This window comes from Bactrocera oleae, chromosome 6 (genome assembly GCF_042242935.1).
Source record: "Bactrocera oleae isolate idBacOlea1 chromosome 6, idBacOlea1, whole genome shotgun sequence".
NCBI lineage: Eukaryota > Metazoa > Arthropoda > Insecta > Diptera > Tephritidae > Bactrocera > Bactrocera oleae.
The window spans coordinates 18,702,149-18,715,160 of record NC_091540.1 but is presented as its reverse complement, the minus strand read 5'-3'; the positions used below and the strand labels follow the sequence as shown (position 1 = coordinate 18,715,160).

At 34.0% G+C, this 13,012-nt stretch overlaps 1 long non-coding RNA gene across 1 annotated transcript; it reads left to right on the top strand.

Annotated features, from left to right (window-relative positions):
- Positions 1 to 5,938: 5,938 nt before the first annotated feature.
- LOC118680523 (uncharacterized) lies at positions 5,939 to 12,789 on the top strand. Its single transcript, XR_004976093.2, has 3 exons — positions 5,939 to 6,149; positions 10,378 to 12,029; positions 12,087 to 12,789. It is a non-coding gene; the product is annotated as an uncharacterized lncRNA (long non-coding RNA).
- The last annotated feature ends 223 nt before the right edge of the window (positions 12,790 to 13,012 follow it).

Sequence of the window (13,012 nt, the reverse complement as noted above, 5' to 3'; positions counted from 1 at the left end):
AATTCCGATCGTCTGCTTGACGTTTTGCACATCAACTCAATGTATTAAGTTTAGCCTTTTTGGTTGAGTTTATATACTCTCCAACATTTGGCGAACCGAAGGCAGCCATTAAGTAACTTGATGAATTCGTAATTTGCTTGAAAATACTCGACTTACAACTATAATGAAATACATGAGATCTGTAAATAAAATTCTCAAGTTTCGAAATTTGCTTCACATGGGTGAAACTTCCGAATTGAATATTATGAAATTTGTAGTTAATATTAATTCTTACTCCGATTTATGGGTTATATCAACCTGTATATATCATGATATATATATGGTATACTACCAATTCTAACGTGTAAGCGGAAGCGAATACTCCATAAAATTATACTTATATTAATAAGGTTCATTTAATTGTAACTAAGGCCTTCTCAGTTTGAAAAATTGTTATTTCTTCAGAAAATTGAATTACTACCACTATTTACCCATTCAAACATATTGCGGTAGAAATTACATACTTGATTACATACATAGTGTGCTCCTTCAATATAAACTTCTGGCTTCCTATTTATCTTAACATTGAAGGTACTTTTAAATGCTTTTGGAAATGATACCTCACCCACATGGAAGTATGTAGCCCAATGATGTTTTATTTCCTATTTCATGACATTCCCTGAAAGCTTTCAAACTCCTTCACATGGGCTGTTGTTGTTTGGCAATTAATGACAGGGAAAAGTTTTACTGATTCATTTAAGGAACTATTAAATTACGCCATTACTGCTAACACATATTCGAATACAGTTGGCTTTCCGGAATATGTGTGCGAATAGAAAGAACCAATTAGGATTTATTCCTACAAGAGACATTTTAAATAGACTCTAAAGTTTGAAAATTAACAGTTTTACTTTTCTTGCCATGTTCCGTAAAATTTTCTCTTATTATACCCGATTATTATCTCCCATGATATGTACTTTTGAGTATAATGGCCTTGTCTCTCAAATTTCATTATATCTTGATGGAAGCGTTCTCCTTATTATTTTTCTTTATAGACATTCTACATCTCTCCGATGATGCAGAGATTAGTAATGATGTCAGTGATCAGCTCTTTGGTTTTCAAGGAAGCCCTGTACTACTGCCTTAAAACTGTTTCAGATTTTTTCTCCTCAACTCTAAGCAACTTAGAGAAAACATCACAATCCCTATTTTATTTTTTTTTGAGTTTCTTCAAAGATTCCAGATTTTATTTTAGCGTCTGAAAGCTTCAGAAAAATATGCTTCAAACATTTGAAAGCTTCGGACTCACGATTAAGAGTTCACACAAATTGTTTAATAAGACCCAATTTAATATGCCTTGGTGACCTTTATTTAATTTTTTGCTTCCGATTTAATATTGAATTTTTCCACTTCGCAATCGGTACGTAGCGGCTTATTCCTACTATTCCAGAGGCAAAGATAACAGGATTATTTAGTATTCCAGTCAAGTCGCGCTATCTTGAAGTCTACAATAACTTCCCACTTGTATTCCACATATTTAATTGCCGTTAGTAGCATCTTGTTACCGTCGAAATTTTTTTTGAGATCCAGGGAATGTGCCAATGGAATAAATAAAAATTTGGTCCTATTGTGTAGTAGAACCACTTTTAAACTTTTTGTTTACCTTTTTATTGATAGGCGCCATTTAGTTGTTTGACAAAGAACACCAATGTCTTTAAACAAAGCTGTCGCGCCATGACAAAAACAGAGTCCATTTTCCTTACTGAAGAAACAAGAAAATTTTTCATGCCGTTTCCTTTGATGGGATATTTTAATATCAGAATTCTGTAAATTTCTTTGTTTTAATCGCGATGCCAAAAACTCTGCTTTATTATTTGATAGATTTAAGCCTCTTATAAAATCATTGAAATCAGAGTTGATGATACGTTTTTGGTTCAGATTCCAATGTTTTTTTGTTGATCTGTGTTATTCTGTTCTGTCATATAATCAGTTGTACTGTGTAAACTCAGTTATACTGTGTTTGACAGATGTACTAAAATTTCTTTTGACCAATAGAGAGTAAGATGGTCTTACGAGTATTTATTCTCTCAAAGGGAGAGAACCCTTACTTGCTACTCGAGTACGCTACCATCGGTATGTATATGCATGTTATTCGTTGCATTTTTTCGAATTCGTAAGTGATCAACACTATTAAAAACAGAATATTATTATAATATATTTTTGTAATTTCAAAACTATAATTTGTAAAATATCTCACAATAAGTTTAAAAAAATTATTACATCATTTTAAAAATTTATTAAACATTTTCTTTTAATCAGCGATTATATGATACTATCTAAGCTTTTGTTTAAAAAATTACGCCGCAAAAAATTGTGTAATTAAATTATTATTGTAAAGCACAATTTAAGCATCAAAGCTAATTGCTTAAACCTAACTTTTCCTCTCAATGCGGCAACAACTTTTATAATTAAACTAACTGTAACCCGCCAATAGCAAAACACAAATCAGATTAACAAAAGTTTTAGCAAAATTTAATCACTTGGCTGGTACATTTTACGACAGATTGTTGAAAATGAGTAAAACGAGAAAGCCAATTTTATTTACGTTAAACTACTTAACCTACGTAAAACTATATAAAGGGTGTTTTTTGTGGAGGAACAAATTTTAGAGGAATAGCTGTCAAAATAAAGATATTTATTTTAGATTCAAGTAGAGACCTACACAGAAACAAAATTTAAAAAACGAGGATATTTATTCCAAGATCTCGGGTAATGTCGTCAAACTCTCTTGGGTGGTGAGACATATTTCTGGCTTAGCGAGCAACTGCAAATCACCGCATTTATAGTACGAACAATCCCGTGGAGATGCTCCAAGCAGCCTTGTAACTAGAAACAATTTTTATATCCCTAAAAATACACCCTTTATAATCCCATAAAATCGAAATTGTAAATTTCTTATTTCATTCAAACTAAAATTTCACTGATGAAGTTAGCTATAAATAATGCTCAAGGCACAGTTGAATGATATATAATCATATATACAATACATATGTACAAACAATTTATTATAGTGTCTAATTGGATTATGCACATTTTCCTATTCACCAACACACACACGCATGCTGACATTCTGATTGTATTTGTAAACTATGATGAAGTCTTCGGCATATTCGAGTGCTTCAGTGTCGCTGCTTCAAGTGTCATCTTGATACTCATATTGCTGCTGGCAATTTGTTGCAAGGAAGCAAAGTTCTTACGTTGACAGCGTCACTAACATACAAGAGGCAACATTTTAATTAAAGTTTCCATATGAACATCTCAAAAACTCTTAACAAAATTGAAGTGACAATAAATGTTGATAGACAGGTGATAGCTGAAGTCAAAAGGCACGTGCCTCGCATATATAATATATATGTATATATACATATTGTAGCAAGGATATTTTTAATTTAGTGCGTACAGATGTATACATAATTTCAACAAGAGCGTCTTGAACAGGGTCGCATGCAGAGGAGGGGTTTTTTTAAAAACCAACTACGTTGTCTTTGCGAAAGGTATTTACTTAGTGTTTTGGCGAGTTCTTCTATTACATCGCCACTATAAACCGCTATTGAACAAATGGAAGTATTAAACCGATCAACCTAAATTGGCGGTTTGCCTATAAGAGAGGTTATCCTCCGTGGTGGCCGTTTTCGAGGCACCTGGACGTAGCGCATCAAAACCTAACGTGCGACCAATGTTTTGACAGTCGAAAGAGTCGAAGGAGAAGAGTATATTCTCTCAGAAAAACATTTTTTTTAAAATACGGCTGCAATTCGGAGACGGTTTAGAGTTTTGTGTACCCTCCAATACCTTTTTTTGTGAAGAGAATCAAGCAGCTAAGAAATTGCAAAATGTTTTATTTTTATGAAATTATTTTCTTATAAGAACTGTAGAGGCTTAGGTGACCTTACAAAAGCCTTCACAACTTGATTCAATATGATAGATCCCGTAACTTGTTATAGAACAACAGTAAGAACTATAAAAAATACTAGATAAAGTTATCACTAAAGTTAGTAACCCAATTTAGGAAAGACTTCTGAAAATATTGATATTTTCTTTAGTTTAAGCCTGGCATGGAACCCCCCAGGGGGTTGACAAGCTCACACTTTTGCCAACCGGTACCGGAGGTATCGAATAAACAATCGTTTAGAACAAATAGTCCTGCATAATTACACTCATATTTTCGCTTTGCCAAATTACAACCGTATTACCAGTGTTGTCTCAATTTTTATATCGAACTTACTTGCTTTTCTTCCTTATTGACAATTTCGCTGTTTCACAACAAGTATTTAGAGTAACTTCTTGCATCATTATCGACATATCGAACCAGGTGGTGATGCTGCTTCCCCAATAAAGCTCTTGCTCAGCTGCTGCTGCTGTGTATACATCATTACGTGGTGCCGACTGGCGCGACGGCAGTTATTATATGCAAATTAGTGAAAGCCATCGACGCACAAGTTCACAAACACCCAAAAGAAGTCGGCAAAAAGAAGTAATATGTTAGGGTGAAAAGAGGTACGAGGCGTAGGGAAATTTGCCAAAAAAATTCATTTATGTCTGTGGCTTTTTGGCTTCGTGGACATGCGGCACGCCACGTTGTTTTACAGATACCTCCACCGAACGTGCAGCTAAGGAACTCCTTTCTTTCGCACTGTTAGTAGGACGGGTCTCGGCGCCCATGAAAAATTGCCGGCGCTCACTTGTAGCAGACATAACTGTTGTAAGTGTTTGCATAAATTTCAGTTTTCGCTGCTGCCAATATGTAATTTTATTCGTCGTTGGGCTCGGCTGGGCGATTGTTGGAGTCCCATTTTTAAGGATGCAAAATTACATTTTAAGTTTTCCATTGAATGTCTGCGTGTGCAAAAGCAAGTGTTTGACTTTGGTATAATGGCATTTAGTGCCAAAGTTGTAGGTTCGCTACCTACAACTTCGAAAGAATAGAAAAATATGCGCTCGTTTTAATATGAAAATTTGGCCTTGGTAGAAAGTTTACTGTTATGCCGCTATTCTTTAGCGTTACATTGGACATATAAAAATGCAAATATGCCACTGAATATTTCTTTTGGGAAATGTTAATAAAAAGGTAGGAAGGAAGAAAAAAAATTATTATTTTATGCCTTTCGATTAAAATAAAGCGACTTCGGTGGTCTTTAATTTCGCTAGTTTCAGCCAAAACTGTTGTCGTACTTTGTATGCTACCAAAGCTTGAGCGTAAATGTATGTAAGTGGGTCAAACTTAAATGCGTAATGCCTATGGTTTAAGTGCTGGTGATTAGTTGTCGATACTACTTATATACATGCATATGTATATAAAAAGCGACCAATTTTGCAAATAGTTTATTTGGAAAAAGGGTGTTCTGTATTAATAATGGATTAAATTCGCATTCTCTTATAAAACTTGCTTATTGTTGATGTATCGGGAGAAAATATATCCCCAATAATGTTGTGGAATGCTGCTTAGTTGACAGTTATTTGTTATTTGAATGGCTAGCTACTTTATCTATCAATTTAATTAATCGCTCGCTCAATTTAATTAAGATAACTCAAGGTCAGCAGGAAGTTCGAAAATCTTTCTATTAGGCCTAAGGGGGCTAAGGGAGAAATATGGGACCGATTCAACCAAATTTTGACACACAGACATACTAATATCAGGAAAGGATTCTATGCAAATTTTAATAAAAGCTGTCTTCGACTCGCTTCTGCTGTCTAGACAAAAAAATTACATGTAAAACCAACAACAAAGTTATCGACTTGAATTCGTACAAGGGAGTATGCGGATACCTCATTAAAGTGATGTAGCTGCTATCTTCCGTGCTACCAAGTTTTGTTTTGCATATTTTATATCACTTTTACTATTGTGAATGATTCAAATGACAAATGGAAATAAAAATTCCTCTTTTATATTTTTAAAACATAAGACTCAAAATCAATTATAGTAATTTATAGAAAACCAAAATATCGCGAAACATTTTTTTTCCACGGAGAAAGAATCATACCACTATTGCGCATGTCTCAGAAGACATGTTAGAGCTGTGTGGTCTCACAAGTTCTTCCCGTTTGTTTGGAGATCTGGTATAGTTTGTTCAATTCGCTGGAGAGCAAGGCTTGGAGTTATTTCGAGATATGTGAGTTTACCTAAATGTGAGTGGTGCCACGCGCAATTCTGATACCTGCTTCTAAAAAGCACTATCACTTGTAGTAGTTTTTACAAACACCGTTATATTGGGAGTTAGCGTGGTTATCATCCGATTTCACCTATGAAAATGATATGACCAGTTCAAATAGATGATATATATAATAGCTTGAGTGGTTTGGAAGAGATGTACATTATTTTCAAACCGCAGGTGCCCTCATTGTTGCACTTTTGTAGCAAATTACATTTTTATATCTTAATTTGCGGCTTAGTTATGCAAATTTATAAGTTTTCGACTAATGACGTTTTGTGGGCATGGCAGTGATTCCATTACGTATATCTACCTAAATAAATTTGCTAAATAACACAGGTACCGAGTTTTAGTACGATTTCTTATTATTTACTCAAGTTATACGGACGGACGGACGGACAAACAGACAGATATCCGGATTTAAACTTGTCATGTTAACGTGATCATTTATATTTTTATACACATCTATATGTATCCCGATTAGTTTTAGGTGATACAAACAACCGTTACGAGAAAAAAACTATTATACTCTGTAGCAGCATGTTGCATGAGTATAAAAACGAGTTCGTTAGATATATTTGCAACGATTGTTATTAAAGATGAGCCGAATGGAGGTGAAACTATTGGCGTGAATGTATTAAATGATTCCCATCAGTTTCTCTAGCTTCAGAAATGTTGTGGCCAACTTTTTACCTAATGAAAGCCATCCATTTCAATCCATCCAATCCTGATTAAACATTTGCTTTTGAAAACTTTTTTAGTATAGCAAAATTCTCTGTTTTTATCTTTTTCCAGCCAGAAATTAATTTTTCTGGTGGACCATGTAACGGGTGTTTTTTATAGACGTGCAGTTTTTAATGAGGCAATATTTTTTTCGGAGTTGATCTTTTTGACAGTTGTTACTTTATTTATACTTGGTTTAGTTTGCCATTTCGTAATGGACAGACTTGTTCAGGAGCAATATTTACAAACCGTGCAAATTTAATACCAAAATAATGGTCCAGTTCCTTTTAATTGCTCAGCAGAGTCAGTAATTCGAGCAACCATGGATCGGTTTGGCACGCACAAGACAAGACGTTATTGCTGCTGTGTAGTAGCATATGGAAGAAGATCCATTTTATGGAAGTTCCGGCTAAAATCAAGACTTGCGGGCTTACAAAATTCAACTTATGCAGGAATTGAAGCCGAACATCAAGCGCGACGGTGAATGGGGCCAACCGGCCACCGATTGTGTGACGGTAGTTGCACAGTCAATTACCTACATTATATGTTAGATATTAAGGTTCCCCAACGTAATACTTACATTTTTCGCTGTTCTCGCGAAAACTTATTTGATATTCCTTAATAATCTGGTGTAATTCCCAAATAGCGATTTCGTGTTAAAAATTATTATTACATACAGGTATATTAGTGAGATCAACAGCATGTAAGGAATGTATATAATTTTTTTCTTAACAAGCCGGTTTGAGACAAAACAATATTGATGATTGTTTTATTTATTATACAAAATTAACAAATTTAAATTTAAGGATAAAAACTGGTATAAATAAGAATAGATGTATGTAATGAATTTTTAGTTCTTTCTAGAAATGGCAAACATTTTTTTTTGCATTGATGGACATTAGCTTAAGAGTATCTAACAGTAGAAAATTTTGCTTAAATACTTAAAAAATAAAAAATTGTTTAAGGAGGAAAAGTAGGAAAAAGCTACCAACTTCTCAATAATGTTACTGAACTCAATTTTTCAAATAAAATCAAATTTTTTCATAATTTTTCTCTTGCAATTACCAAATTAATTAAACAATTTATAATATTTTACCCTTCAAATTCACAGCATAGCGTATGCAAACAGGAATATATACTTATATATGTATTAGTACGACCACAAACAAATATCTTTAAGGAATCTGAAATCAATTAAGCATTTATTTATATTTCTTTCTTTCGTGCTATTAAGTTTCCAAATCACTGTCATTGCCACAAACCAAAAATATGGAAAACATTTCCAGACAACTGAGTTTTGTTTTTCCCTGGTGATTATTAGTCTTTCAATAAATACAGATAAAAACAGACAATATTCCGTACAAACGTTTAACAATCGCAAAGAAATTTTCGAAAATTGCTCATACGCTCTGTCAACCGCAAAGTATTGTAATACTCGAGGGTGGTGAGCAAATAGAGCAGGCGTGTTCAAGTGTGAAGTATATAAGCATGTGCGATATTTCTATTGAGGTTAAATTTAATTGTGTTATTGTGGTTAAAGTTTATTTATTGAAATAATCCGTTTAGTCGGGTGAAATAACAAATAAAGAGAAAAAAATGCAAACAATAACCGATTTCACTGCAGTTTTGACTATTGTGTGCACAAGTACGAGTATACTATTTTTTTAAAAAATTTAAATTCTTAGTATTGGTGGGAAATTGACATAGGTTGGAGGACTTTACTTGCAAATTTTTAATCATAATATTATATTATTCAAAACAAGAAACATTCACGAGCTTTTGGAACCTAGAATTCATGCTAAATAACACAGTTCGAATTTCAATAGAAGTACTGCTAACACCTTTAAATATATATTCCATTTCGTTCTTTATTGTTGTTTGGTTCATTGGAATTTATCTCTTATATATTATGTAACAAAACTACTCTGTTAGTACTTACCATTTGTACGAGACTCTAAAATATAGCATCATTTGTATAATTGCTTTACAAGAACGAAAATATCATCACGGTGACTTCAAATGGTAAATTTAGTTCCATCAAATAAATTGCTCTATTGAAATAAAAAAAAAGCTTAATGCCTTTCACTGGTTCAAGTTTTCCTTACAAGAACTTGATTTTGATCGGTCTATGAAAAAGCTTTTCATCGTTAATTAAGCCAAGTATTCGAGAATTGAGTGTTCTATGAATTTCGAGCAACTCTCTTTATGAGAATTTTTTCATTCCCGAAGCGCAGTTTAAGTTTCAGTTTGTTCGGGCTTTAAACATTTCTTTTTTTACATTTAAACTCACAGTTTCTCTGAGTGTAGTAACGAACTTCTACTTATAAAATAATACTTTGATTTTTTTATTGTTTCATCTCGCTTGATCAAGTGTTACGAGAAACTAAAAAGGTCTTAAGCGCTCAGTTATTTCACAAAAATTTCCGCTTCGCCTTGGGTTATGTGCTGCAAATGTGTTCGCAACTGCACGGAATTTAGTTGAGAACTATTTCAATTGGTTAATGCACTTATTTGCATGCTGTTTAAATTTTAACGCTCTAAAGTGCAACGTAAATACTAGCTACTAGGAATGTGCGAAGAACACATACCACATATACATGCATACATACATATGTCGTAGATTTGCGAAAGCGACGTGCTCGCAGCACTTGCAACTCGTGAAAGGCCACAATACTTTATTATCGCTGTCGAAGTAGAACGATGTGGCAACTTTGGAATTTATTAGTGTAAAACCACTCGAGTGCCAGCAGTGGATGTGGGGCTTGAATACACTTAAAAATGTATGTATGGATGTGTGTCGAATAAGTAGTTGTGTATTCTTACGACTTTTATGATGAGTGCAAGCGAAGGATAATTGATGACGCCGTGACGCATTCCACGCAGTGTAAAGGCACCTCGATATGTAACCTTGTCGGATAGAAGTGGCTGCAAGACATCTTCATCACTGCAATATGTTCATATGTTTGTATGTATGTAGTTATGTGAAAATTTAATCTTATGCTAAAATATTGATTAACACTTAAAAATATTCAAGTGAGGAGAGAATGCTTAAAAAATTTCTGCACTGACGAAGGTATTTGCGAAGCACATAAATATAATATATCAAAGTACTGAAGTGCATAAGTTATAGTTCGATTTCCACAAGTTTTTGACGTTAGATGAAATACCTTGAGGGTACTATTTGCGCAAAGCTTTACTCTGAAACCTTTATTGATGTTTTATTTTTATAGTGTAAAGTGAAGGAATCAGATGTAATTTAAAAGTTTGTTATATGAGAGATTTATGTGGTTGTCATCCAATTTTGCCACAGCATGTATTAAAAATATTTGGTGAACCTCATACACCGAATTTTGTTGATTTTCGGTCAAATAGTTTCTGAGATATAGAATTTCTTCTAAAGGGAGGTGATACCACATCCTGATCATTTATATGTATATAACCCTATATCTAACTCGATTATTTTTAGGTGGTACAAACAACCGTCTGTAGCATGTTCATGATCACGTCAAGTAGTGGACTTCTTTTGTCGAATTTACTCCGTAGAAGGCGAAGAATATTCTATCGGCTGAAAAAGTGATTGCTATCGTTTTCTGGGATTTACAAGATGTGAATTCCATCGACTACCGCGAGAAGAACAATTATTGGGCTGACTCCAAGCTGAATTGCAGAAAAAAAAGGCGCCATATGCCGGAGAGATAAAAATGCTTTTCCATCATGGCAACGTACCGACTCTCACCACCGCCGTCGCAATGGCCATTAGTATTGCTGCCACATACGCTGTTCTCTTCAGATTTAGCCCTGTGTTTACAAATTTAAAAGGGTCACTAGCCGGAAAGAAATTTAAGTCGAATGTGGATGCTACCGCCGCCATTGAGGCTTACTGTACAGACCTCGATACAACTTATTGAAAAATAAATCGAAATTTCCATTTTTCTTTTGTAAGCTAAGTATTTATGGAACCGCCCTTGCATATAATAGCCGTGGCAGATTCAACTAAACCGCTTGCTAGCAACCACATTTGGAAATGTGTTTATAGTGCTCCGTTATACACCGTTAGACATGCCTGCAATCGCGGTAACACCACGACTAACGAACGTCTCCTCGCGTATATTATAAATACCTGAATACCTCTGTATGTATGTATGTAGGTATGCAGCCACAGCAGTTAAAGAGATGTGGTGGCGCGAGTTAGCGGCACGTAATCATTCTATGTGATGACACATAAATTAGTTTTACGGCAATTAACGAAATGCTACGCTTCAAAGTCGGCGCCAATGCCACAAACGTTACCGCAAAATGGGCCCAGGGATAATTTCTAGTGCGACTAGGCGAGAACATATACATTTAAAAGTTTATATGTATTTGTTTATGGGAGCAATTTAGCGGCAATGCATTAATGAGAGTGAAATTTCTTAATGGTTATGTCTGTTTTTCTAATGAAAATTGGTAGCCAGATTAAAATTAGATGCAGATGAGGTATGCATAGCTTAAATTGCATTCAACAGAAAGAAATGGAAGAGAAAGGGAAACGTTCTCAAAGGAAGAGCATTTATTTCAGTGCAATAATCAATGGCGGTAGTGGATTATGCGGAAATATCATCTGGGGTTTCGATTCGAAGGTTCCAAGTCCCAACAAAGCTTCATCTTTTAAAGAAATTTCTTTAATTTTCATCTAAAACAAAAGTGCTTGATCTTGCAATCTAATATCAAACTCAAATTGAAGGCATTGAGCCTTCTCATGCTAAAAAATTATCAGCCAAAGGTGAAGATAGTCTTGCCTTGATACAAAGCGGTTATAATGCAAATAGTTATTTGAACACGGCGTCTATGGCAACCAGAGTTGTGCAAAAACTCAAACTAACTTGATAGGACCAATTACATCATATAATCTACAGTCATTTCAGGAGCTCATAAATCGAGTAACAAATCCACTAAGGGTTGACACACATCCGGAAAATTAATGGAATAGAAAGACAATACGTCTGAAATAAAACTGCAGTTAAGATCACACTTATGAATAAAAATTTCTGATTTTATTCGTATACAATCTGGCAATATCTTCTTCTTTGTTCCGTTTGTCTAACTTTGTTAATATCTCACAAGTACGGACTAGAAATGGTAAGTATCTGAAACTGACAAAACTACTGAACATATACATTTAGAAAATTTCTTCAGCCAGAGTTCCTAACTACTGAGGTAAGCTAAATGTTATGACCAATACTGTTGGAATCGTGCCGTAAAATAACCTACCAAAATTAGAATATCGTACCAAACAAATAGGTAAAGAAGAAGTATATACATACATAAACAGTCAACGTATGAACTACATATGTATACATAATACATACTCAACACTTTAATCATAGCATTTTAACGATTTGGAGAATATGCCGATCTTGTCAACTATACTAAATAATTTTGAAAAATAGTGTAAGCACTTTCCCGCATTAGTTAATCTGATTCGGGCTGCGTATATGTGTTTATCATACTATCCTATGAAATATATATCCTCAAGTCCATAGAAGTAGCACAGCTGTAGAAAATCACAAGAATAACAATATGCAAATATGTACTTATATTGTTTGGCCTAAGCAGGCAATAACCCTGCTGGAAAATGAATTAGGCTGTTTTAGAGATATTGACTTTCCTAGAGTGATAATTGTCGAACCAGCTCAGGATCGGATTCAAAAGGAAACAAACTGTATATATAAATTATATTAGCATATAATTTTGAGCGAAAACTGTTTTCAGATGAAATTAAAACTATTTTCATTGGTTTGACTACAACTGGCATGGAATTTGACTTACTGAAAGTCTCGTTTAAAAAACTTCAACATTAGGCAGTTATGATCTCTTACTAAGTCATTACTTATTTTTGCTATATTGCTTTTATTCCATACTTATATATATGTATATACTTATTATATATATAGTTTATCTATGTATATCCATACATATCCCGTCTTTATAAAATGACATAACTAAGTAATAAATATAAATCATTTTGTGCATTTAAAAAGGTGGGCATTTTACGTGGTGGTAAAATATTGTACGATTGTCCAGAATAATTAGTCCTTGTGGTATTAATGCCATATTCGATC